This window comes from Gossypium arboreum, chromosome 9, assembly GCF_025698485.1.
Source record: "Gossypium arboreum isolate Shixiya-1 chromosome 9, ASM2569848v2, whole genome shotgun sequence".
Lineage (NCBI taxonomy): Eukaryota > Viridiplantae > Streptophyta > Magnoliopsida > Malvales > Malvaceae > Gossypium > Gossypium arboreum.
In genome coordinates, this window is record NC_069078.1 from 56165130 (window position 1) to 56188210 (window position 23081).

Here is a 23081-nt window from a genome sequence, read left to right on the forward strand (position 1 = left end):
ACCGATGATTATTTGATGTATTAAAATAGAGTTCATGTATCGAAATCCAAAAATTATGAAACGATTATTACATATGGCTCAGCGGTAATTATTTATTATTAGGGAAGTACTTAGATTACAATAACTTTGAGGCGGTGGTATTAGTGAATAAGCATGAAAGCGCGATATTTTTGACTTTATATCCAGCATGTCGATCTATCAACAAGTTAACGCTAATCATCAAGTGTTTACAAAGCATTCTGACATGTGTTGCTATCTCGAGTGGTAATGAAATAGAATTTCGATGAATTTTGTAAAAGAAAAATGTTATCTAAACTATTGTTGACCATTTGAAGAAGTCTACATATTTTATCTTCGTACGTACGAATTTCTCTTTTGATAGATTAGCTGAGTTTTACATATTAGAGATTCTCAAATCACATAAACGTGCCAGACTATATTGTGATTTGATAGAAAACTACATTAAGCTTTAGATAAGCGGTTTCAATTTAGCATCGTAATATATTCTTCAACGGATGGCTAATCTAAGGGGAGATTGATTCACAAGGTAATGTTTCGTTATTATGTTTTAAAATTTGACAAAAGAATGAGAAAGACATTTACTGTTAGATAAGTTTGCGTATAATAATAGTTATGAGATGAGTATTAAGATAACATTGTATGAGTATGGTATGATTGCAATTACTGAACTCTGTTGTGTTGAATCAAATTTTGATAAAAAGAATTACGAGGTCGATGTGATTAGAAAGACTAAGGAGAAATGAAAGTAATTCATGACAATCTAAAAGCGATTTGATTAGCGAGAAAACATATCTTGGGCTTGATACATAAAAGCATTGAATTTCGGTTAAGCGAGTATTTGTGATAGTATTATAGTGGGAATAGAATTTCTCAATTTAGCTATAACGAGAATGTTGAGTTCGTGATTTATATGAGATTATTAAGAGAATGAGACCGTACAATATTACCGTCAGAACTTGAGAAGATCCATAATCTGTTTCTTATTTATATGATGTGATGATACAGATAAGATCTTTTATCTATAATATCTCTTTCAGAAGTAGAAACTCAGTTTGTTATGATGTATAGCAAAGAACATATCAGAATTTTAGCTTGTGAGATTAAAGAGTTGGAAATTGCGTAGCTAAGTGAGAAATTGATAAGGTTATGTGAAAGCAAATCTTTAATCTATTTTACGGTGGGATTTTAGGGGCGAAAATCCCTAAAGGGAGGAGAGTTATATGACCCATTTTAGAACGATGGTTTCGGGACCACAAATCGGCGTCAAAAAATTATTTTATTATTAGTTTTATATTTACGAGTATGATATTAGAGTTGTGTGAAAATTTAGTGAAGAAATTTTACCGTTTGAGTGGTTAATTCGGTAAAAAGGATTAAATCCGTAAAGTGTAAAAGATCAATTCTATAAGCTAAAGGTATTTATTAGTTATGGTTTTAAAGTAGAAGTCCTCAAATAGTAATTAAACCATTTGAAGTATGAATGGACATTTATGGGTATTATTTATGCATGTTTAATGGTTTTATTTTAAGGATAAAATAGTAAGTTAATTATTAAAGATTAATTTAATGAAACCAAACATGCATATCATCAATTGTTTACTTTATCTTCACAGAAAACAAAAGAGAAAGAAGCCATGGGTGTTGTTGAGGTTAAACCAACATAATCTCATGCTTGTAAATGCAATTTTGCTCAGGTTTTAATAATTTCTACATTTTTAGATCGTTTCTTAGTAACCTAGCTTTGTATCTCCCATATTTGAAGCTGTTAAAGTGTGTGAATTTTACCATTATTGATTAAGTGTATATTTTGATAATTGATGATAAAAATAAATTATTGTTGCTAGATATACAAGTTTTGTAAAGTGAATTTGGTAAAAATGTCAAATTTGGACTAAATTGTGAATTATTGAAATTTTGTGGTTAAAAGTGTGATTAGTTGGAAAATATGGGCTGCTAGTGGAATGGGTAAAATTCAGCTAGCATGGGCTTGTCCTTAATTGCATGAATTTGTAATTTTATGTAATAAGGACTAAGTTGCAAAAATGTGTAATAAAAGGCGAAGTGTAATTTTGCCAAAATGTGTAAATGTGTTAAATTGAATGAATTGTTGATTAAATAAGCTGGCTTTATTTATAACTAGACAGAGAAAAGTAAAATACGGGTATAGATCGAGGAAAAGATAAAGTATCGGACTAGTCGATCTGTTCAGTCGTTTTAACGATCGAGGTAAGTTCTTATGCTAATAAACATACTTAAATTGTGTTATAAATGCTTATTTATTATTGAATTGAATTGAATGTTGAATGATCATGATTACAAGTCGAAATTGACAGAGTTATGATATCTGAAAGTCCCGTAAGAACCTTAGGAATAGTATAGGATATAAATGTCATGACATTATGTTACCGAGATGTGATTACATGTAAGACCATGTCTAGGACATTGGCTTTGTATTGTGATTACGTGTAAGACCATATGCGGAACATTGGCATCGTTAATCGATTACGTGTAAGACTACGTCTTGGGCGGTGGCATCGATATTTGATAACATGTAAGACCATATCGGGATATGGCATTGTATGAGTTATATGTGATTGGTGAGTATCCTAACGATTTGAGTGATTCAAAGGGTATTGTCAAGAAGAGAATGGAAGTACAATCAATTAAGTAATCTGGTATGTGAGAACCTATATGAGAATCGAATGAAGGTAATTTAGCGAGTTCATAGTGTATCGTGTATATGAAATGAGAAAGATTTATGTATAAATATGTTTCATGCTAAAATGTGTTTATTTGGCTATAATTAGGTATGAATTGAATGATATGTGAGATATGAATTAAATATACATATGGCACATAGTATCTGAAATAAGTTATTTGATGATATTTAACATGATTCATATTTATTAAATAAAATGTGATGAATATTGGATTGAATAAAGTTGTATATATATATATATATTTGCTCATGTACTTGTAAATGTGAATGAGTTGGTAAGAATGTGTTGGATCTATATGAACAATGATATGAATAAACATGTGAAACTCTTGGTTAACTATGTGAATGGATTCATGGTATAAAGGTGAAAGCATTGAGTAACATTATGATATATGTAAATACTTAATATGTGTTTATTCGATAAGTTGAGTTTATTACCATATGAGCTTACTAAGCTTTGTACCTTATTTTGCTTTCTTTCCTATGTTTATAGAGTTTTGGAAGCTTTCTCGGGTTGGAAGTCATTGGAGATCTAATCACACTATCCAGCTATGGTTTGGTATTTCTAAGCTTTGTGATATTGGTTATATGGCATAGGTATTATGGTTATTTGATGAGTATAAATAAATTTTGGGAATTGATGCCTATGTGTTTGATGTAATTAGCCATGTGATGTGGCTTGAAAATGATGTTAGTTTGGTGTGTATATTGCCTTGTAAAGGATATATCTTGATATGTTTGGTTATGGTTCAAATAGCTCAAATCGTCATTTGGTAAGTGACATGTATATGCTTGGTTTAGTTTTGATATTTGAATGCCAATTTGGGGCTATATGACTTGATTATGATATGTGTTACATGTACATTTTTAAGGTTAGTAAAGATGTGGAGTTAGATGAATTAGTATATGGAGTTAGTTAAATTCATAAGTCAAATTATATAGGTGAATTATGGCTATTAAATCAAGTCTATTTGGTAAGTTTTTTATTAGTCAAATGGTAATATATGAATAGATGAAATGATTGGAATGTAATGGGATTTGTGCATAAAATTGGTATAGTTGGCTGCGCTATTTGTGTATGATATTAGTACTAAATGACCTGATCACGGTGGTTAAGTTTGGGTGAGAAATATGGTTTGAAACAAGCCTATTTTCATCTACAGTGTGCACACGGGCATGTGGCTTGACCATGTGTGACACATGGCCGGTGGTACATGGCCGTATGTCCCTGAAGCTTAGTTAAAAGTCAAGTCGGTGAGTTACACGGCCAAACACACAGGCGTGTCTCTTGGCCGTGTGTGGCACTGGCCTTGTACGCGTGGCCATGCGTGACCATTCGAATAGGCACAGGCCGAGAGACATGAACGTGTGGCCAAGTCGATATGTATCTGTTTCCACATGGCACGAATCTGAGGTGTGTGCGGTGGCCGTGTGCCTAGTCACATGGGCGTGTGACCCCGAGTTCATGAAAAATTTTATAAGTTCCCAAAATTTTTTATGTAATCGGTTTTGTCCCAAACCACCTCTAAAGCATGTTTAAGGCCTCGTAAGCCCTCTTAAGGGACAATGTTATTATGTTTGATTTATGTTTATATGGAAATAATTAATGTATGAGAATGTATGCTTTTGTGATGTGATTGATCGATAATACCTTGTAGTCCTATTACGGCGACAAATACGGGTTAGGGTGTTACATTTTATTGGTATCGAGCTACGGTTTAGTCGATTCTAAGACTAACGTAGCATATATGAGTCTAGCTATACCTTCCATATTTAACTTTGTGATAGTGTGATATGTCTCGATTCGATAAAAATTGTTTTAATTAGGCAGATGTGCTTTCTAACAGAGCTAATTCGATAGTGCGAAAAGTGATACTCAAATGTTTGAGCGAAAATGTGTTTATGATGAGTTAAAACTCACAAAGGTATGAATGAGAGTGCATGATATTTGTTAATTGAGAAAGCGTTATGTTATCTGTATGTATATGTGAGAGTTAAATTTGAGGCTTTACAACCCTTACCCCTCATTGGTAAAGTATTGTAATGAAATCATAATATATAAATTAAATAAGCTTACAAGTGTGGAATTACAAAGTTTTGTGATTGAAGGGTTAGCATTGTGATTAGATAAGAGAATGAGTCCGCAAGTGAAGACACTAATAGAAAAGATATTGAATCATGTTGAAGGCCATTCGTAATATGCAAAGTCCTTTGTTAAAGAAGAAGTTGAATTCGATGAGACAAAAGTATTCGGGTATGATGTCTAAAGAATAAATATTGACAAGTAAAGTAATTAAGATAAGTAAGTTGATTATATATCATAAGATGTAATATAGTAAATGTATATAAAGTAAGTAATGTAATTATATAGTATTAAATGAGAATATGAAATTGAATTAATGAATCATTTAATGTGATTAGTAATGATATGACATTATGACATGAATGTATATGATCATAGGACATGTATGATTAATGTGCCTTGGAATAGATCATATATGATAGAATATGTTAGAATGGTAGATCATTTGATAAATGTAAGATGTAGATGTATGGTATAGTATGAGTCGTAAGTGATGAGTATGATCGATATGAAGATAGTGATAGTCTACGATGAATTGTAATAATGACATATATGTAGAATTGTAGCAGTATATGTATTTGTAATATATATGTATTGTGAATTATATTGATAATGATGATTAGAAGTATTGTATAATTGATATAAGTAATTGATGTATTTAGAATATAGTATGAATATATGAAAATGTATGATATATAATTAGTAGTATATTTGTAAGATTAATTGATGAAATTGAATATTGTAAATATTATTATGTTTGTAATTAAATGAGATTATTAAAATGTTGTATTGAAATTAGTTATTGTGATATACTGGTATAATTGATATTTTGTATCTTAAATATATGATGAGTATTGGTGAATTGAATTGTTAATAATATTAATATGTATATTATGTTATATTGATAATTTAGTATAGTAATATTGATGATATGTATCTGTAATATGTTGATGTAATTAGTATGATTATATGTATGTATATTTATTTATATTTGAATATGTTGGTATAATTGATGTATTAGTAATTTTGATATTTGAATTGAATGTATGTTATGTAATTGATATAATGATTATTAATTGATATCTAGTATATGTATTGTTTAGATCTTTTGATTGAGTTATATGTATATTGATTCATGTAATAGATTGTAATTGTATGAAGTTTGTTGATATGTATGAATTATATGTATATGTGAGTATATTAAGTATGGATATGTGTATTTAATATTCATGTATTGGTAAATTGATGATGTATGTATATTAGTTGTAAGTAATGTGAATTTGTTATGTATAGTAATTTATAAGTCATTTGATCATGTTGTAATAGTTGATTATAGTTATGATAGATGTAAGTTATGTTTGAATGATTGCCATTGTGTTAGTATATTAGTGTTATTGTAAATTTGAGAGTATTGGTATGTGATGATAGTTATGTAGTTTATGTAGTAAGTATTTGCATGATGTGTATATGTGTAGTATGTATTGAGATGAATATGATTATGGAAGTGCTATGTGTTAGTATTTAATAACATGTTAGTCAAGGGTTAACTGCTAGTCATGTTAATGCTGTAGCAAGTGAATGTAACGTGACATAGCTTTGGTTATTAGTTGTAGTATGTTTGAGTCATATGGTGACATTTGATAGTATGCGATTAGTTGCAATGTTAGGTACATTGATTAATGGCAACGCATGTGATGTCTAGCTATCAATGTGTTGACTTGATGTATTGTTATGTAAACTTCAAATTTTTAAGCATGTAGGTACTAACTGGCAATAGTGTAAAGTGTAACTATAAGTTGGAATTATATGTGATATGTTATGTATGAATTGCTTAATGTAGTTATGTTATAGGTATATGTAAAGTATGATCTTTACATGATAGTACATTGAATAAATTGTTTAATAACTGTATTAGTTCAGCTACTCCATGATAAAATTATGATATGAGATAATAATAGGCTGATTGCAAAGTAGAATATGAAAAGTATGTTGCAATTGATTGCATTATTAAGAGTAATGATAGTGATGATATATAATGTTTGATGAAGTATGATTGTGATATGATTAACTGAGTTAAGTGTAAAGTATAGTGAATTGAATAAATTGATAAGTTAATTTGAATTAAGTTATATGTAATGCTACTGTATTAAAGTAGTTGATCATGACTTAGTTATGTATATTAAATGTATGTTATGTGAATTTGATAAATTGTAATGTAATTAGTATATGATTATAGATATAGTATTAGATAATATCTGAATTATATTCATTTAAATAGTTATTGTAGATAAGGTACTGTTAAATTTGTAATGATCGTTTGTATACAAATCTATGCTATTTATATGTATATCGATATTATATTATATCGTAATTCTGAAGTGTATAATTGTAAATTTATGTTTAGTTGGATGTGAATTTCAGGTTAATCGATTTCTTTAGTGTACTATTATATGTAATGTTGTATATGTGTATGTATAGTTTATGAATATAGTTGATTATTGATATTTGAATGAGTTTGATTAGTATCTGATTGATATTATTTAGTTATGAATGTATATGTAGATTTATACTGTATTTGAAGATTAAATTGGATACAATGTTTTGATGAATAGTTATATTGAATCGTATAGATTAGTTAACGTTGAGATAATTTGCTTAAAGTTTATATGGTATATGATTGTATAGATAGTATTGAAGTTATGAATATGAATGAGATTGATAGAAGTTGGTATCATATGTTTATAGATGTAAATTGTGTATAAGATTGTAATTAGGTATTATATAGGATGTTAGATGTAATATGAATATGATATTTAATGTAATTTTGATTGAAATTTAATATAGTATAGTTTGTATAAATTGTAAATATTTTGAATGTTAAAAATTTAAGATGTATGATTTAGTAATTTTGTTAACTTTAAAAAGGTTAATAGTTTGAATTCAGAGTATAATTGTATCAGTATACATTACAAACTGTGGTTAGATAGATCGAATTCATATGTTCAAAGATTCGTTTAAAATATTAAATAGTGTTACAAAATGTTTTAAGTATATAATTATAATTGATTAATATTAATATTGAGTTGATATTAGATTTGACGATGTTTATATTTAATTATTATGTACGAAATATGATTATGAAGTGATTATTAATAATGAATTATGATTGTATGATAACATATGATTTAATGTTGATACTTATTTATCATGAATGTTAAGTATTCATTGTAAAAGTTTACTAATTGATCAAATGTATTTAGAATTTGAATGAATATTATATTGTACTATTCAGATTATATTAAACATGATTTTAATATGATATTAAGTGTAGTTCGATGTAAATTATAGAATGAATTTGTAAATTTTAATACAAATTTATTTATGAATGGATTATTAAAGATTTGGTAAGAATGTATTAGATCTATATAAACAATGATATGAATAAACATGTGAAACTCTTGGTTAACTATGTGAATGGATTCATGGTATAAAGGTGAAAGCATTGAGTAACATTATGATATATGTAAATACTTAATATGTGTTTATTTGATAAGTTGAGTTTATTACCATACAAGCTTACTAAGCTTTATAGCTTACATTGCTTTCTTTCCTATGTTTATAAAGTTTCGGAGGCTTGCTCGGGTTGGAAGTCATTGGAGATCTAATAACACTATCCAGCTATGGTTTGGTATTTCTAAGCTTTGTGATATTGGTTATATGGCATGTATAGGTATTGTGGTTATTTGATGAGTATAAATAAATTTTGGGAATTGATGCCTATGTGTTTGATGTAATTAGCCATGTGATGTGGCTTGAAAATGATGTTAGTTTGGTGTGTATATTGCCTTGTAAAAGGATATATCTTGATATGTTTCGTTATGGTTCAAATAGCTTAAATCGTCATTTGGTAAGTGACATGTATATGCTTGGTTTAGTTTTCATATTTGAATGCCAATTTGGGGCTATATGTGTAACACCCCAAACCCGGCCTAGACGATATGACCGGATCTGATGCGCCACATCGAAGCGTTCAAAACATTCCGTATTACTTAGTTGGTGTTGTAAAAGGTACTTTTAAAAGTAGGTTAAAGTGAACGGAAGCTGTGCACCAGGTAGGAAACCAGGAAGAAGAGGAGGTGAGTCCGTCGGACTGCTTAAGTACCAAGCTCCCTTCGGATCTAATCCTAGACATGCACACCGCCATTGCCACACTTTAATCATCTCGTATAATTTTTGCGAAAACCGTGTGATTATGCCCATCTTAAGAAAATGATTAAGGTTGAAAAACGTTTGCTTAAAATATTTATTCTCTTGGAAAACATTTACTTTGCGGAAACTTTGTGCGTCATCGGGATCTTTTAAAAACAAGTAGTTTTTATAAAATGAACCCTAGTGCTAACCAGTTTAATAATCCCCAAAATAAAATTAATAAAAAGAGCAGCCTTATTACAACTCCAAGCACAAATTAAATAATCCAAATTAAATGCTAAACTTATTTAAAATCGGCAATCAAGCTTCATGGCCACTCTGAATCCCCCTTGACACCAAGTCCACCAACTAGGGCTCACTGCAAGGACGGAAGAGGAAGGGGTGAGTTTGGGAAAACTCGGTGTATCTGAAACCCATCAAAGCCCAAATCAGCTCGAGCCCATTGGGCCTAAGCCCTATCTGAATAACAGAACATAGTAGAACAAAGCCCTTTTCGAATCACATAGCAAGGCCTTAGCCCTTTTTAACATAACAGTATGGCCCATAGGCCCGATTCGATAATATATGTAACAATATCGATAATGAATGCAAGCCCAACTGGGAGACTACTCAACCCACCAACTGCTACATCTTGCCCGTCTGAGCCCCCGCACTCCATGTGGGAATATCTCAACCCACCCAACCCTACACTCCACAGTGCAGAAGAATACTGCTCAATTATCGATCGATTGAGGCAAAGCCTCCAAGACGTGGATGAACCACATTCAGACTTCCTCCATCAATACCCCAATCCCATGCAGCAGATATTAATAAATGCATATCATGTAAAATACGATATTAATCAATCATGCGGTTTAACCAATTTAAACCCTAGGGTATTTCGGTAATTATGCTCTTTAGGGGTAATTTCATACTTACGCAACTACACACGTTATTCCAGTAATTCTTAACAATCATATGCAATTTGATTCTCCCATCTAACCGACGAGCTACTTTGCCCACCTCTTGCCCATATTGGTAGTAAGCCCATTGGGCCCGATTTTGGCCCATCGAGGCCCTTTTTTCGAAATACGTTATAACGTCACACAAACTTACTTACCACTTTGCGGTGCTAGATCTAACAATTACTCTATGTCTTGAGAGCATTCGCATACTCACAAGCCTATGAAATGCCGGAATTTCGGCATTTCGCTTTCAATTGAACTAAGAAAAGGTGTTCGGTACACACCTGATTCGCGACGACTGCTACTGAGATCTCTTTCGATATCCTACAGTTGATTAGCACAGTTCTTATTTACAAACCATAATCACTAAACCCCAAAACTTATTCATCCATGCTCAAACCATATCCCTAAAAGCCTTTGAAACCTTACCTTCTTTGCCAAAAGCGGTAGCTAGCTCGAATCCGATTGCTCCAACAACCCCGCCTTTAATCCAACACTTAAGAAGACACTAATCATTGATGAAAATGTCATTAAAACCCTTAAAGCCTTATGCTCAAATCGACAGACCTCCTATATTTTAGGGATTTGCTTTTCTTAACTTTGCAAAATAAGAACAGATCCGAGATGATAAGTACTTACCCCTTACTCCTACTTGATTTCCTCGCAATCCGGTGCAGATCTAACCTTAGAACAATGGTCAAACCCGAATCCAAGGGTTTGAAGAAGTTTCGGCAATAAGCCCCTAAACCAATGGTACTTTCGGCTTTTGGGTGGGGAAGGAGATGATAATGTGGGGCTATAACCTTGAAGTAAAATTGCCGTCAGGTATTTAGGATTAAGAAAAGATAATCGCAGATTAATAAAAACAAAGAACATAGAAAAAAAACCTGGCTTTGAAGAAATCGGCACAAGCAGTGATCACAGGTTTTTCGGCTTTTATGGATTCGGCAACAGTATTGATGAATAACAGGTATGATGAATGGTTTTGAAGAAGAAAAATAGAAAAAGAAGAACAGGGGAGGTGGTAGTTTCGGCTAGAGAGGAAGAAGAGAGAAAAGAACAATCCTAAGGTGCAAAAGAAGAAGAAAATGGCACCACTCAACACCCTAAGTGCCGAAATACTAACCTAATACCCCCTGCCGATTTTCCCTCTTCAATTCCCATGATTTGGCCAACTCCTAGCCACATCCAAATCCCTTAAATCTCTCCCCTTATCCCTCCTTAATCCAAGCATTTAAACTGATCCAACTCTCTTCTAGCAGAATCCACCTGAACTCCAACACTTACCCCTCCTGCACTTAAAAAATAAATGCATCTATTTGTCAACACAGGGAATCGATCCCATGCCTTCCCCACTGCTCCACATGCCACTTTTCTAGGAGCCTAGTGGTGTGACCCTTGCCACTTTACCAAGGCTCTTTTTGTGATGCAATTTACCCACAACTCTACTTAAGGCCTCCTAGCCAGAACCCCTAACTCCAAAGTCCAAAATTTCAAAAATTCAACCGAGTTTTGGCCAACACATGGGCCTTCTATAAGCCCATTTACCTACTCAAAATATTAATTTCACATCCAAATGCAAAAATTTAAAGTCTTTATAAAATATTGAAAACCACGAATAAATCCGAAAAATCAGGATGTTACAACTCTATCCTCCTTGAAGAAATTTCGTCCTCGAAATTTTACCTTATTAGAACAGTTGAGGGTACTGTTGACGCATAGCCTCCTCAGTCTCCCAAGTAGCTTCTTCCTTGCCATGGTTCCTCCAAAGTACTTTTACTAGTGGAACTGATTTCCTTCTCAACACCTTGACGTCACGATCAAGTACTTGCACAGGTTCCTCTTTGAAAGTTAAATCTGACTGTACCTCGATTTCTGCAACTGGTATGATATGAGTTGGGTTAGATCGATACCGCCTCAGCATAGATACATGAAAAACGTCGTGAATACGATGCAGTTCTGGTGGTAACTCTAGCTGATAAGCCACTGGTCCAACCCACTTAACAATTCGGTAAGGCCCAATAAACCGTGGGCTTAACTTACCTTTCTTACCAAATCTCAAAATTTTCTTCCAAGGGAAAACCTTCAAGAAAACCATATCCCCAACAGCGAACTCAATCTCTTTGCGCTTCAGATCCGCATACGACTTCTGTCTATCGGATGCCTCCTTTAACCGATCCCTTATCAGCCTGACCTTGCTTTCAGTGTCTTCCACCAATTCCAGTCCAAGCACTCGTCGTTCACCCAACTCTGTCCAACATGTCGGCGTACGACATCTTCGCCCATAAAGCGCTTCATATGGAGCCATCTGAATACTTGCTTGATAGCTGTTATTGTAAGCAAACTCCGCCAATGGTAAGTAGTCCTCCCAACTTCCACGGAAATCAATGATACAACCTCTCAACATATCCTCCAAAACCTGAATAACCCTTTTCGATTGTCCATCATGCGTGGGTGAAAGCGATCTTGAAATCAATCGTGTACCCAACGCTTCAGTAACTTCCGCTAAAACCGAGATGTAAACCTAGGGTCTCGATCAGAAATTATCGACACTAGCACCCCATGCAATCGACTACCTCCGCCACATATAACTTGGCCAACTTTTGCGGTGAGTAGTCAGTGCGAGCAGGTATGAAATGAGCGATTTTGTTAACCTATCCACAACTACCCACACCGAATCTTTCTTGGTGGGTGTCAAAGGTAACCCACTCACAAAGTCCATTGTTACTCTTTCCCACTTCCATAACGGAATTTTCACAGTTGCGTAATCCGAAGGCAATTGGTGCTCGACCTTAACTCTTGGCATGTCAAACATTTCCCAACAAATTCAATCACCTCTCGTTTTAATCCGGGCCACCAGTACATCTCTCGCAAGTCTCGATATAACTTATTCCCTCCAGGATGCATGGCATAGAGTCCACCATGAACCTCTTTCAGAATTAACTGCCTCAATTCAAGGTCCTTTGGAATACAAACCCTTCCACGAAAGCACAGAACTCCTTCAGTATTCAACCCAAAATCCTCGTTCTCACCACTCTTAACTTGCTGGAACCGAAGAGATAATGAATCGTCCTTCAACTATTTTTCCTTAATCTGCTCAGTCCAAGTAGGCCTTACTTGCAGTTCTGCCAACAAGCTTCCATCGTCGTACATACTTAATCGTGCGAACAAGGCTCTCAAATCAGTAACAACCCTTCGACTCAACGCATCCGCCACCACATTAGCCTTTCCTGGGTGGTACTCTATCGAACAGTCGTAGTCTTTAAGCAACTCCACCCATCTTCGTTGCCTAAGATTCAACTCCTTCTGAGTCAACAAATACTTTAAGCTCTTATAATCTGTGTATATAATGCAGTTCTCCCCATATAAGTAATGTCTCTAAATTTTTAACGCAAAAATCACCGCTGCTAGCTCCAAATCATGCGTAGGGTAATTCACCTCATGAGCCTTAAGTCGTCGCGATGCATAAGCAACCACCTTGCCCTCTTGCATCGATCGCAACCTAACCCCACATGTGACGCATCACTGATATCTGATAAAGTCCTTCCTGAGACCGGTTGAATCAACACTGGCGCTTTAGTTAATACCTTTTTCAACCGATCAAAAGCTTTTTGCTGTTTCTCGGTCCAGACAAATGGTACTTCTTTCCTTATGAGTTTTGTCAAGGGTGCTGCCATCACCGAGAAACCTTCCACAAACCTTCTGTAGTAACCTGCCAACCCTAGGAAACTCCGAATTTCCGATACTGACCTAGGTGGCTTCCATTCCAGAATCGCTTCAATTTTACGAGGATCCACCTTAATCCCCTCGACAGAAACCACATGCCCTAGGAAGGTTACCTCCCTCAACCAGAATTCACACTTGCTAAATTTTGCATAGAGCTCCTTTTCCCTTAACACTTGCAGCACAATATGGAGATGCTCATCATGATTCACCTCCGTTTCAGAGTATACCAGGATATCGTCGATAAAGACGACTACGAACCGATCCAAGTAAGGTTGGAATACTCGATTCATAAGATCCATAAAAGCTGCAGGTGCATTCGTCAGCCCAAACGGCATGACCACAAACTCATAATGTCCATATCGAGTTCGAAATGTTGTTTTATGAATATCCCCTTCTTTTACCCTTAGCTGATGGTATCCAGAACGAAGATCGATTTTGGAGAATACCGAAGCTCCCCTAAGCTGATCAAACAGATCGTCAATTCTTGGTAATGGATACTTATTCTTAATCGCCAGTTTGTTCAACTGGCGATAATCGATGCACATGCGCATCGTTCCATCCTTTTTCTTCACAAACAGGACCGGTGCTCCCCAAGGAGACACACTAGGCCTAATGAAGCCTCTATCTAACAACTCCTGAATTTGAGCCTTCAGCTCCACTAACTCCTTCGGTGCCATCCTATAGGGTACAATAGATACTGGAGCCGTTCCAGGCAACAAATCGATTCCAAACTCAACTTTCGATTCGGAGGTAATCCAAGAAGCTCTTCCGGAAAAACATCCCGGAATTCCCTAACAGTTCTGATGGTCTCTACAGTCAAATCCTCAGTTTCAGCTTGGCTCACCAAAGCCAGATATGCCTCGCACCCCTTGCGCATCAGTTTCTCAGCCCTCAATGCTGATACTACATTGGATAAGTAATCCCTTCGTTCTCCAATAATCATTACCTCTTCATCATTGCCAGTCCTTAACACCATCCTCTTAGCTGCACAATCTAAAGTTGCCTTATGCCTGGTCAACCCTTTCCAAAACCCTCAACATGGCCTGAGACAGAGCGTCATCCCCTGCGGCCCGATCGTACGGCCTATTTTCATTAACTGGTGGTGGACGTACCTCGCCAGCTGGCATGTGTTCAGATGACGCAGATCCAGCTTGAGTGCTACCTCGGCCTCGACCACGGCCTCTTCCTTGAGTAGCCCTTGTACTCATAACGATTTATCTGATTACGAATTTTATGACATTAGTTTACTGGTTTCACTATTTATTACAGAATGTATTATGAACAGATAGAGTTTCAGAGTTATTTTTGCGCAATCACAATTTAGCTACGGTCTCAGTTTTGTAGCCCTAATACTACCTTATCAATAGCATTATCTCTAAGGCTCAATACTATCTATAGTATTATTTCCAATCCAGTTCCATATAAATATGTAAAGCAGAAAAAGAACACTTACAGACTTGGTGCCGGGGATTCAATGTGCCACTTCTTTATCAGTCCATAAAAACCCACGTTTTTGGTTTACCGAAAATAAAAAGATTTCATTTGAGAACACTTTCATTTCAAAACTATTGATTTAACCTCGTTCAATAGAAAAACTTTGAACATCTTTGAAAAACTTAATTTTTTTTTAAAAGATTTTTGGACCCGATCCACAGCCGAGTTGTTGCAACCAGAGCTCGATACTACTAAATGTAACACCCCAAACCGGCCTAAGCGATATGACCGGATCGATCATACATCGAAGCGTTCAAAACATTCCGTATTACTTAGTTGGTGTTGTAAAGGTACTTTTAAAAGTAGGTTAAAGTGAGCGGAAGCATGCACCGTAGGAAACCGGGAAGAAGAGGAGGTGAGTCCGCTTGATCGCTTGATACCAAGCTCCTTGGATCCAATCCTAGACATGCACACCGCCATTGCCACACTTTAATCATCTCGTATAATTTTTGCGAAAACCGTGTGATTGTGCCCATCTTAAGAAAATGATTAAGGTTGAAAAACGTTTGCTTAAAATATTTATTCTCTTGGAAAACATTTACTTTGCGGAAACTTTGTGCGTCATCGGGATCTTTTAAAAACAAGTAGTTTTTATAAAATGAACCCTAGTGCTAACCAGTTTAATAATCCCCAAAATAAAATTAATAAAAAGAGCGGCCTTATTACAACTCCAAGCACAAATAAAATAATCCAAATTAAATGCTAAACTTATTTAAAATCGGCAATCAAGCTTCATGGCCACTCTGAATCCCTTGACTCAAGTCCACCAACTAGGGCTCACCGCAAGGATGGAAGAGGAAGGGTGAGTTTGGGAAAACTCAATGTATCAGAAACCCATCCAAAGCCCAAATCAGCTCGAGCTTATTGGGCCTAAGCCTATCTGAGATAACGATACATAGTAGAACAAAGCCCTTTTCGAATCATGTAGCAAGGCCTTAGCCCTTTTTAACATAACAAGATGGCCCATAGGCCCGATTCAAGAACATATATAACAATATCAATAATGAATGCAAGCCCAACTGGGAGACTACTCAACCCACCAACCGCTACATCGCCTGCGTACCACCACGCACTCCATGTGGGGAATATCTCAACCCACCCACCCTACACTCCATAGTTGCGAAAGAACGCACTCAATTATCGATCGATTGAGGCAAAGCCTCCAAGACGTGGATGAACCACATTCAAGACTTCCTCCATCAATACCCCAATCCCATGCAAGCAGATATTAATAAATGCATATCATGTAAAATACAAGATTAATCAATCATGCAGTTTAACCAATTTAAACCCTAGGGTATTTCGGTAATTATGCTCTTTAGGGGTAATTTCGTACTTACGCAACTACACACGTTATTCCAGTAATTCTTAACAATCATATGCAATTTGATTCTCCCATCTAACTGACAGGCTACTTTGCCCACCTCTTGCCCATATTGGGCCGTAAGCCCATTGGGCCCAATTTTGGCCCATCGAGACCCTTTTTTCGAAATACGCTATAACGTCACACAAACTTACTTACCACTTTGCGGTGCTAGATCTAACAATTACTCTATGTCTTGAGAGAATTCGCATACTCACAAGCCTATGAAATGCTGGAATTTCGGCATTTCGGCTTTTGCCGAATTGAACTAAGAAAAGGTGTTCGGTACACACCTGATTCGCGACGACTGCTACTGAGATCTCTTTCGATATCCTACAGTTGATTAGCACAGTTCTTATTTACAAACCATAATCACTAAACCCCAAAACTTATTCATCCATGCTCAAACCATATCCCTAAAAGCCTTTGAAACCTTACCTTCTTTGCCAAAAACGGTAGCTAGCTCTGAATCCGATTGCTCCAACAACCCACGCCTTTAATCCAACACTTAAGAAGACACTAATCATTGACAAAAAATGTCAGTTAAAAACCCTTAAAGCCTTATGCTCAAATCGACAGCCTCCCTATATTTTAGGGATTTCGGCTTTTCTTAACTTTGCAAAATAAGAACAGATCTGAGATGATAAGTACTTACCCCTTACTCCTACTCGATTTCCTCGCAATCCGGTACAGATCTAACCTTAGAACAATGGTCAAACCCGAATCTAAGGGTTTGAAGAAGTTTCGGCAATAAGCCCCTAAACCAATGGTACTTTCGGCTTTTGGGTGGGGAAGGAGATGATAATGTGGGGCTATAACCTCGAAGTAAAATTGCCGTCAGGTATTTAGGATTAAGAAAAGATAATCGTAGATTAATAAAAACAAAGAACATAGAAAAAAAAACCTGGCTTTGAAGAAATCGGCACAAGCAGTGATCACAGGTTTTTCGGCTTTTATGGATTCAGCAACAGTATTGATGAATAGCAGGTATGATGAATGGTTTTGAAGAAGAAAAATAGAAAAAGAAGAATAGGGGAGGTGGTAGTTTCGGCTAGAGAGGAAGAAGAGAGAAAAGAACAATCCTAAGGTGCAAAAGAAGAAGAAAATGGCACCACTCAACACCCTAAGTGTCGAAATACTAACCTAATACCCCCTGCCGATTTTCCCTCTTCAATTCCCATGATTTGGCCAACTCCTAGCCACATCCAAATCCCTTAAATCTCTCCCCTTATCCCTCCTTAATCCAAGCATTTAAACTGATCCAACTCTCTTCTAGCAGAATCCACTTGAACTCCAACACTTACCCCTCCTGCACTTAAAAAATAAATGCATCTATTTGTCAACACAGGGAATTGATCCCATGCCTTCCCCACTGCTCTACACGCCACTTTTCTAGGAGCCTAGTGGCGTCACCCTTGCCACTTTACGAAGGCTCTTTTTGTGATGCAATTTACCCACAACTCTACTTAAGGCCTCCTAGCCAGAACCCCTAACTCCAAAGTCCAAAATTTCAAAAATTCAACCGAGTTTTAGCCAACACATGGGCCTTCTATAAGCCCATTTACCTACTCAAAATATTAATTTCACATCCAAATGCAAAAATTGAAAGTCTTTATAAAATATTGAAAACCACGAATAAATCCAAAAAATCAGGATGTTACAATATGACTTGATTATGATATGTGTTATATGTCTGTTATATACCTTGTGCAGCACACAACCTTGGCACATGGGCATGTGTGACCATTTCGAATAGGCACACGGGCCAGACACATGGCCGTATGGTCAACCGTGTGGCCAAGTTAGTATGTATCCCCTGTTTCCACACGGCCTGGAAACGGGTATGTCTGGTGGTCGTGTGAGTCACACGGCCTAGTCACATGGGCTTGTGACCCCTGATTTCATGAAAAATTTAATAAGTTCCCAAAGTTTTTGTATGTAATCGGTTTAGTCCCGAACCACCTATAAAGCATGTTTAAGGCCTCCTAGGCCCTCTTAAGGGACAATGTGATTATGTTTGATTGATGTTTATATGGAAATACTTCATGTATGAGAAATGTATGCTTTTGTGATGTGATTGATCCTAATACCTCATAGTCCTATTCCGGCGACGGATACAGGTTAGGGGTGTTACAAGAAATGATAATGTAAGTGTATATGTATATATGGCTAAGGCATTGGAACTATAGTGATAAGTATGAAATTTGGTTTATAGCATATTTATATAAATATATTATGTATTGAATATTATATAGAATGACCCATTATGAAATAATTTATCTTGATTGTGTGAATGAAATTTTGGCATGAATTAAAGCATATAAAATTAGCATATGAATTCTGTGTACTCTTAGTTGTTATTTGTGCTTAAAATGGCTTAAGATAACAAGATCTTATGCCCATGGTTTTGTGATTAGGAAAGAAGTGTGTTCAGTCTTAAATTATGTTAGTTTAAATGCAACCAATGCCGTATAAGTTAATGATACTTAAGTTGTGTTATGGTTCATATTGTTTGGGTATAAATGCGCACTATGTTTGCTAATAAACAACAATATATTCGGCCATAATGTATAATAATCAATGTTGCATTTTTATGTGGATGTTAATTGGTTTTAATATGTGAACATGCTTAGATTGTTAAATGTTATGTTTGATATTCAACTTATGAAAAATAGTTGCTATATGTCTCGTATATGTTGTGTAATGATTTATATATATACTTGAATAAATTTTAAATATGCCAATGATAGTAATATAGTTGTTTTAAGTTCGAAATTGAATAAGATAAGTGTTCTGATGAGTTTAAATTACGAAGCAAGAAATGTAGTAAATGTCTGTTCTGAACTGTGCTATGTCCAGCAATGCCTTGTAACCCTAATTCGGCGATGGATACGGGTTAGGGGTGTTACAGTGTAGTCCCTTTTGGGAAAACTTGTCGATCGCACATGGGCGTATCCTTCAGCCATACGATTGTGTGCCTCAGTCACATGGGCTTGTCTTTCAGCCACATGGTTGTATCTTGCTTGCTCATATTTTGTGAATTTTGTCACACAGTTTAAAGAGTTACACAGTCTGCCTACACGGTCGTGTCTCTCAGTCATACGGGTGTGTCCCTTTGTCGCAAGTCGTGTACCCTGTCACAGGGTCTGAGCATTTTTACACGGCTATGTGGTCCTGTTTTTGTAGATTTTGCTTATTTTTTGTTAAATGGTTTGTTTTAGTCTTTAAGCAATACTTTGCATCTTTAAGTTGCTATATACGTTTTTAAATGAGTTAATTTTGAGGTTTGCTTAAGTATTGTAATTTTGATGTTTGCTTAAGTGTTGATATAATGTGCTATGTTAAACTTGGTATATAAAATGATTGGATGAGTTATTCAAAAACATTTTGTTATGGTTCCGCTACTTTATAACAGTATACGAGTAAGTCTGATTCTGTTTCTATTCCTGTTAAATTAAACTGATTTGCAATGCTGTTATTGCATTTGGGAATTGAAAATGCGCTTATCCAATTCTGTAAATCTATATGCATGAAATGGTTAACATCTGCATTTAGGTTCAGATTTGTTTGAAGAGATGTGATAGTTAAGCTGCATACTTTTAATTAACGGTAAACCCTCAAAAATACAAGTGGCACATGACCACTTTAAGGCATGATTTGGTTGGATGGGTCCACCATAACCCAAAACGTGGTGGGTAGAGGATGGAAAGGTATACTAGACCCTATTTGGTGTGTCACAGATGGTTGAAGATGTTGTGTAGAGGTTGGTAGGTTAATTTTGGTATGGGTTACTTTTAAGTATGAATTGTATAACCATAGCCTGTTTTGACTGTGATAACAGAATGTGATGTTTTGTTGATATGATTAGAAAACTGATTGATATATGAGTGTCCAAATATTATTGCTACCATATGACTACATTTATATACATTTGTTAGATGACCGTGTCTTATGACATTTTGTGTAGTAGTGAAAACCGTGATATGATTTGGTTTTGGGTTTTGCATTATTGTTCAATTATTTCATTCCTGTGTTCTCTTTTTACTTTTTCTTTAAGACTTACACTGATCCTTGTAACTCACTCCCTTAGTTTTCTCCTTTTTAGGTAATCCGTGAGTTTAGTTGTTGGACTCAACAAATCGGTGGTCTTAGTGTAACACCCCTCACCCGTATCTAGCGCCGAGATCAGGTTCGAGGCATTACTAGAACTTTACATTTTCATTATACTAAATGGGGTCACAAAACTTCACTCAAACTTAAAACTTTTCGGTCATGAATATCTCATCCCTTGTATAGGCCTTCGAGTCCTATAACATACCAAAAGGCATAGCGGGACAAATTCGGGTACGTTCAATTTCCCTTGGGCTCCTCAGAACATTTTGCTTAACTAAAAGGGACACACGCCCGTGCAGGTGGGCCGTGTGGACTCACACACCCGTGTATTTCGAGGCACGCCTATGCCCTTCAACCATGGGAAACACTGACTTATCAACACGGCCATGGAACACGCCCGTGCTGAATGCCAGTGACGAAATTGTCATTTTAACAAGGCCATGGTGCACGCCCGTGTGGCCTACCCGTGTACAACTTTGAGCTAAAATTTTAAGTGTAAGGGACACACGGCCATAACACACACCCGTGGGAGGGAACCGTGTGTCACACGTGGCCTAGACACACGCCCGTGTGTCCAATCATGTGGACTCTAATAGGCTATTTTCCAATCCTCAAGTCACCCCCTTTCTACTTATTATGCTTAGAAATTCCCAAGTTTGAGAGAAAACATGATTTTACACATGTAAATAATCTTAATAAAACTCATTGTATGGAATCCTCATATCATTGGTTTCCTATGAGATAGGTTATTTCCCATTTAGTGTTTATGGGTTCCCGTGTCACTTTAATTCATCCAAAATTGGTTTGTTTATGTGACTCATTGCCAATTGGTAACGACCCATCACTTGTAAATAAAACTATGCACAAACTCGTAGATCATGGCCTGCTTCAATTAAGCCAATTTTCATGGCCATATACAAAGAGATAAATATATTTTTTACATGCCTTTACTTGGCAAATCAAATGACACATATAACAAAATACTCAAAGCCTTATATATGCCATTAACAAAATAGAAATATCTTTATACCCAAGCTTGACTAGTTGATAGTGTGTTGACTTTCCAATCGTCTTTTAGTCCTTATAAGTCCTAGAGCTCTGTGGAACAGGGAAAAAGAGAGGGGTAAGCATTTACATGCTTAGTAAGCTTGAATAACCGAAAAGTAAACTTACTGAATAATTAGCATACATCCATACTGAATTCATGGAATCATCTATTATGAAATGATTTCCTACCACATGCACTCAATCAATGAGTTAGTCACATAACAAAGCGTCATGTAATTTATATAGATGAGCTCATCATTCATCATCTTGTTAACATGCATCATATTAACCCCGTTGAGTTTCTAGGAAATCTCGATGGAATACCCATTATCCGTCAATTCTCACTAATGATCATTTTACATATATGCACTCCCGTGAACCTCACATCTCATGGCGGAATTACCAGTCTAGACTAAATCCCCCATATCATGAACTCGTAAAGTGATGTCGGGATTACCAGTCCAGGCTAAATCCCTTATAGCCACAAACACCCTTGATGAGCTTGGATCTGAATTACCAGTCTAGGCTAAATTCAGTCCCTAATCGGATTACCTGTCCGGGCTAAATCCATAATGCACACATATTCTCCGGGAGGCTTGATCATTCAAGGAACACCCGTTCAGGCTAGATTCCTTTTTATACTTGAGATCACGGATTACCCATCCGGGCTAAATCCTACTGCAACATATGCAGGATCTCAGTTCACATGTCAAAGAGGATTTGTCCATCGAATTCCCTTTGAGCTTTCCACTGAACAAAACATCTATTTTACTATAGAATTTGGAACCATGTTATAATGGCATAGCCATTACATTGAACCAAACAAGGCGTTCCTTTTTAAAGTTAGCATAAATATTTCATACTTCAAATATATATACATCGTAGAACATTCACAACCAAGACACCATAAAACTAATATTTAAATATATACACTATAGAATATTCACACCTCCAACACCACAAAACTAATATTTTATTACACCTCCTAAATACTTAAAGTAAAAGAAATGGAAATATTTGGAAAATTAAATAGAAAACTCAATATTTTACTTTGAGTACTCAAAAACTTATAATATGTGTTTCTTATATAGGCACAAGACACCTTACTCATTGTTTTTTTAATAATGTAGGATTCTTTATCCTTTTTTCTTGAAAAAAAGCTAAAGTTAAAATTGGTTTTTAAAGATTAAACACAAAGGTTAAATGTAACATCCCAGAATAGGGCCTAAACAGAATAGTGGTTGCAAAACCAAGAATCTGAGATAGAAATGTTTATTCCGATTAATTTTTATAATTTACCGAGTGATTAGATGCATGTGTTAGATTATCGATAGAAAATTTTATAGATAGCATGCTTAATTT